The sequence below is a fragment of the Columba livia genome, chromosome 1, assembly GCF_036013475.1.
Source record: "Columba livia isolate bColLiv1 breed racing homer chromosome 1, bColLiv1.pat.W.v2, whole genome shotgun sequence".
Lineage (NCBI taxonomy): Eukaryota > Metazoa > Chordata > Aves > Columbiformes > Columbidae > Columba > Columba livia.
In genome coordinates, this window is record NC_088602.1 from 3908763 (window position 1) to 3914989 (window position 6227).

At 43.6% G+C, this 6227-nt stretch overlaps 1 long non-coding RNA gene across 1 annotated transcript; it reads right to left on the reverse strand.

The window, feature by feature from the left end:
- Positions 1 to 2044: 2044 nt before the first annotated feature.
- LOC110357530 (uncharacterized) lies at positions 2045 to 3189 on the reverse strand. Its single transcript, XR_002411245.2, has 3 exons — positions 3051 to 3189; positions 2463 to 2572; positions 2045 to 2177 (listed from the first exon to the last, which is right to left on the reverse strand). It is a non-coding gene; the product is annotated as an uncharacterized LOC110357530 (long non-coding RNA).
- Between the last annotated feature and the right edge of the window lie 3038 nt (positions 3190 to 6227).

A 6227-nucleotide genomic window follows, 5' to 3' on the forward strand; every position in this document is an offset into this window, starting at 1 on the left:
CGCTCCTCTCCTACACTCACGCTGCTGTCTCCAACCCGTTCCCACCTTCTTTTGTGCAGAGATGCTCGATCTGAGGGTGTGAGTGTGAAAAGGAACACGTGAAGTGGAAATGTTCATAAATGGCAGAAGTTTTAGCAGGGCCTGTTACAACAGGACAAGGGGTGATGGTTTTAAAATAAAGGAGGAGAGATTCAGGCTGGACATGAGGAAGAAATTGTTGCCCTTAAAAGTGGGGAGACCCTGTCCCTGGTTGGCCAGAGAGGTGGTGGATGAACCATCCCTGGAGACATCCCAGGCCAGGCTGGACGGGGCTCTGAGCAACCTGAGCTGGTGAAGATGTCCCTGCTCATGGCAGGGGTGGCACTGGGTGAGCTTTGAAGGTCCTTTCCAACCCCAAATATTCTATGATTCTATGACAAACTGCTGTCATTGCAAAAGGTGACAGTGCTGTTATGGGAGAAGATGCCTCAGTAACCAAAACCACATGGAACTAGTTTCCAATATTCTTCCTCTGCTGACAAAGTGTGAATCCAAATTGATAGTGATGTCAGGAGGGACTGTGTTCTTAGCTCTTACAAATATAATGGAGCATGGGCAGAGTGTTGGCTGAAGCCTGCCTGCATAGACCACAGACCTGACATCAGAGCAGGCCATGATCAAGATTTACCATTCATGCAGAGTAGCAGGGAGTGGGATATGACGCTACAAATCAACATTTTAAAAGCAGAGTCCCTGCAGAAAGGATTAAGAAGTGCAAAGAGTAAAGCGCATGGATCTATATGACCTGATCTGACAGCAAAGTATGGATCCATACAGTCAGGTATCCAACCCAAATCCTCATCGCTACAACATCTTCTGCTAAATGTGCTCAGCAGTGGACTCCCTGTGTGACCATCACATCTCAGAACATCCTCAATCTGTCAGAAAATAAACGCATTTTTTTTTCAATCTGCAATGGCTTGCCATGTATTTAATTTAAACAACAGGTAACGACTGTGCCAACAAGAAGGTCAACCCAAAAAAGAATAAGGAGAATAAGTAGCTGCAGGTAAATCATCCATTGGTGGTTATGCTATTTAGCATCATAGATTACTGATTAATACACAATACTATTAATGGTAAGGGCTCTTTCCTGCACTTACACCTGAGGGGACACACCAGCCTAAAGTCTAGAGATGTTTTTCATCAGTTTGAGCTGTGTTAAGGATGAGGGGAGAAACAAGAGGTTAGGTGAGAAAAAGGGTGGTTTTGTTTGTTTAAACAGTAAACCTAAACTGATACATCTTGCAAAATATATCCTGGTCAGAGGAGGAAATAGCCTCAAAGATCAGATGCAATGACTAACATGGAACTGGAATTGAGAAGAGAATGCAACTTTGAAGACAAAAAGAAGTGAAGGACTGTTGGGGTGAATTTGGGAATGGGTAAGTGAATGGAGTAAGGTAGAAAAAATTAGCACATGTAATGTTTAACAGAAGAAACTGAACACAGTGGGGTTTTTCTGTTCTCCAAACCACAATTAAAATGAGGGGATTTATCAAGAAAAGCAAATTTCAAAATTGTTTAGATTTTATTGTTACAAGTATACCGAAAGCCACCTGGGTAATGCAATATAATACCGAGGTAACTAAACAATACAGTCCCAGTGCTCTTCTCAGATGCCAAATTTTGTTCCTAAGCAGAGCTTTTCAAAACCTTGTGGGTTTTTGTGCCTTTAACTGTGTGTGCCCAGCTTGACACCACTTTAAAGCTCCTTCCCACGGAGAGGGGTAATGCTAAACACTTTATAAAAACCACAGCCTTTCAATGCATCTCCACTCAAGAAATATAAAATAAGGGCATGCAAGAACACTGACTTTTGAAAAGCGTGACCTTAGAGCACAGCAGGCACAAACCTATAGAACACACAGGGCAGAAAACCAGCACTTTGTCCTGGAAAGACCTGTCTTCCTTGCAGGTCTTTCCATACTGGTGCTGGGAGAAGAGTGGTGAGACCTGAAGGACCATGTAGCAGCAAGGTGTGCAGTACCTTATGCATACCTTGGCGAAGCAAATAATGCAGGAAATAACTGGATCAGCATTTTCAGCATCTTTTTTTCACTTTGAAGAGTTTCCCAGGAGCTATGATGCACTGTGACATGGGCAACCCCATCCAGGCTCCGGCTTTATCGTCCTGCCTGAAAGGTGCGAAGAGTCAAGATTAGCGTCAAGAATCTATTCCGCTACCCCCGTTGTTAAAACATGAAATAGTCTGGAAAATACAAGAATACCCGATGTCAAATTGTGTGTATTACAAGTACTTTCCAAATCCAGCTTTTATAATAACGCAGAAGGGTGCCTCTACATATGCCAAAACCCACACTGAGGCCCCAGGTTTCTCAATAAACACATTTTCTGCAATGGTGATACACTTACGGGATTAAAGTTTATAAGAATGGCTAAACGGAGAGAGCTTTGCTCACCTGCCAAGCAGTAATTCCTTCAAGCTTTCTGCTGTCTCTGCAGACACTGAACAGCATTCCCGGCCTTATACATGACATCGATTTGGAAGGTGTAGTTATGTACAGCGAAACTGAAAACAAAGTCAATGCTCAGTTGCGTACTTCCACTTAAACTTTTCAGAGCAGGAGTGGAAACTATCTAATAATTAGCATGTGTTTAGGCTTGTGTATTTTGGTAATTTAACAGTTGTGTGCTTGGATCATAGGGTACAGGGATCGGGAGGAGCTGTGTATGGTGTGGACAAAGTCTCCCAGGAATAAGCTGTGTGCCTTTTGCTCTGGATGTGCTGCTGCTTAATCAAAGCTTTGCTCAAAGTTGATGTCTGCAAGGCAAACAAGTAACTTCATGTGGCTTTGCATACTTTATATATGTACACACAAAATGAACCAAAAATTGACTTCGAAGTGCTTATTAATCAGGGAAAGAGAAGTCCTCGAGGGCACAAGGATTCTTTTCTCAGTGAGGTTCCTGGCACTCATACCTTCCCCTTACTTTTTTATTATTAAAAAAAGGAATGAAAACCATATTTTTCTCATTTCAGTAAGTACCTTTATGATGTCCAAACAACTCCAACAATGATATCATCTGTCTCTTTCCTCCAGGGAAGAATTCAGGCCAGACTGCGATATTCATGCTTATTCCTGGAGCACAGAGCCTCACACCAAGACAAGGGCAGCAAGCCTCACTCCTTGGGAGGAAAAAATGCAAATCACAGCACCATCCACTTTATACTGAACCTCCTACGGATCACTCCCTCTCTTGAGAGCTGTTCAACACTATAAATTAAGAGTCAAGGCCTGAATCTTGCTAAGTCTGATCTCTGCAGGCAGATACCCAAGGCTGTTCTTCAGCGGGATGTCCTCACCAGTAAGGATCTGCCCATATGGATCCCATTTCACCACAAATACTCTTTATGGGATACGTACAACATGTGGCATAATTGGGCCGCAGTCCTTGAAGTGGCCTCTGATTTAATGAAACGGATGATTCACTTTCAACTTAAGTCCCCAGCTTAGGAAGGAGGCCAAGCGTGCCTTTAGTTGGCTGCCTGCACAACGGTGGACCCGCAGGGATGGACGTGAGTCCAACCATCATCAGCCTCCTTGTGGCCACTTCTCCATGCTCCATGAGAGGGACCTGTTCTATCAGCAGCACAAAGTCCTCCAGCCTGTGTCTGCTCAGCCTGAAGGTGAGGATGGAGAATACCAGCACTACATCTGGTCTTAGCTCTGGGCTTATATAGTACACAGGCTGAGAGCATCACACTACCAAGCTCCATCACGTATCTCCCCAACCCTCCTCTGCTTCTCTTATGACTCAAACCCATCACCTCTCTTTCCCAATAGCTCATAAACATCTTTCCATCACCAAGTTAGCAAGTGCCAATTCTACAGAAGTGTTCTGCTGCTCCACTAGGAATCAGCCATGAAGCTTGAAGCTCTGCTCTGGAAGTAAGAGGACAAAAAATAAAGAATCAATGTGTTGGTGATAAGCTCTTCCCCTCAAACGCCGTGTCCCGTTGACAGTAGACACTGAAATCTCTTGGTTTCCAGAATCTACCTGCTAGAAAACCTCGCTGAGGCTGGTGGGCTATGCCAGAGGTGGTGTCTTGCTGAGCAGATCTTCTAGAGGTTCTTCCAGAAGCAAGGAAAGATGGTCCTTTCCCCAGCTCCTCAGACGTTAACTGGCTGAAGAGTTGACAGCAGCTGAATCGTCAGACTCCAGCAGTTGTGCGCGTAGTCCCAGCTCTGACTGTAGTCCCAGCTCTACGGGCCATCACAGATGACCAGAGACTCAGTAGGTCACCTCTCAGGGAGAGACCGTGAGACACCTGAAACCATCGTCAGATGTGCCGAACTGCCTCCAGCCATTGACAGAGATCTCAATTTTCAAATGCAAATCAGCACTTTTCAGTATCTTTTTAGTAGAGATGTCACAGGACTCTTTCTTCTAACCTCACGCAAAGCACTTATGAGTAGCCACTGCAACACAAGAGCATCATCTACCATAAGATCACACGGGCAGTTACTCACTGACGTGTTTAACTTTGGGACGGTACAAAACAGAGGAACGGGGACGACACAGGCACCTCTTCTGTCACTGCTGCTCCTCAGTGTCACTGAACAAACTTTGCTAGTACCTGCCTTGCCTTCAGGGACTTGCAGGGACTGACTGTTGCCAGCTAAAACAGAAGACAGACAGGCACCGTTATGGAACATGCGCGCTGAATTCCATTTGGTTAATGTTATTTTGCAAAGTAAACTTATAATGAACATGTATGTATTCTGAAACTAATACAGATCTACATAATACTTGCAACTCCATTCTTTTTGCTTATACATAGGCAAAATGGTGGGGAGACTGCTGTTCTTTCTAAGAACTGTTTTCCTTACGGAGAGTAGAGAGCATTAGAGGTCTGGAAATTATTGAATGTTAAGCCTACTTTGGGATAACACCTATTGTTATTCCACGTTAGCAGCTGTTTCTTGAAACAGACCCAGTCAAGAGATTTATTTTCACCTTCTCGGAGTGACTGGGATGTTTCTGGCAACTCTGAGATGTGCAGCGTTGCACAGAAACAGAGCGTGGGGAGAAAACGGGATCGCTGCACCCACAGAATTAAGCAGCTCTGCTCCTCTGCTTCTTTACAGCGGAACCTTGGCAGCCAAACAAGGAGTTACAGGATTTCTGCAGCCAGTGACAGAAATACCACCACAGGAAACAGAGTGCTACAAGACATTTTTCAAAGAAGCATCAGTGATTTCTAATAGGAATTCTACATGCAGGAAGTAAGATTTTGTATAGTGAAACAAGGATCGCTTTCATAAAGCACAAGGAAAATGCACTTTAAATATCTCAGCAGCGATACTTAATTTAAATGGATATATTGCTTCATGACATAAAATGTGCCAAAAACAAGGTCAAAGCATGGTAAATATCTCAGGTACACCTTAGAAATACATATTGCCCTGAAATTGCACGATATGTAAGGTAATTCCCTCTGTGTCAAGAGTTTGTTAAATAAAAGAGGAATCAAAGTTTATCTTCAGTGATTATTTGTCCCATTTTCAGACACTTTTCTGTCAGTCTCCGACCTGTTCTAGCAACAGTGTCCTCTTTAAAATTACATTACTGGATTCCACTTCAATCACATCCTTTCTCTGCACCCCCAAACTGATGCATTTAAAAAATAAGGCGTTCCCCACCAACAGGACAATTCAAACAGGCTAAATAAGGAGCTTTTGATTGATCTCAGACAATTTAAGCATCTCTGTGGCAGGCAGCGCAATGATGGAGCACACCAAGCGACCAAAGGCTCTTGGAGCCAGCTAATTAACAACGCTAATCACAACTTAACGTCTCAGCTGAGCTCCAGAACACACTTCAGTAGCTAAAGGAGCATTTTACTGCGCTTCCCTTCTGTAATTTGTCTCAGTACGTCGGTCAAAAAGATCTCATTTACACATTCAGAAAGCGTTTTTCAGCTCTTTTGGGCAGTTATATGGCACTGGGCATCAATTTTCCTTCTCTGGTTAAGCCCGTAAGTCTGGGCTCATCCAACCTGACTTTACTGACCTGGCGCTCACAATCTCAGAGATCACAACCACCTTGCGCTGCTCACAGGCATTCCCAGGATGGGAAAGATATTTATTTTATTAAAACTGTACTTGAGATCTTCTTTTAAAATGACTATTTTCCCCTATGACTTCTAACTTAAAAATGCA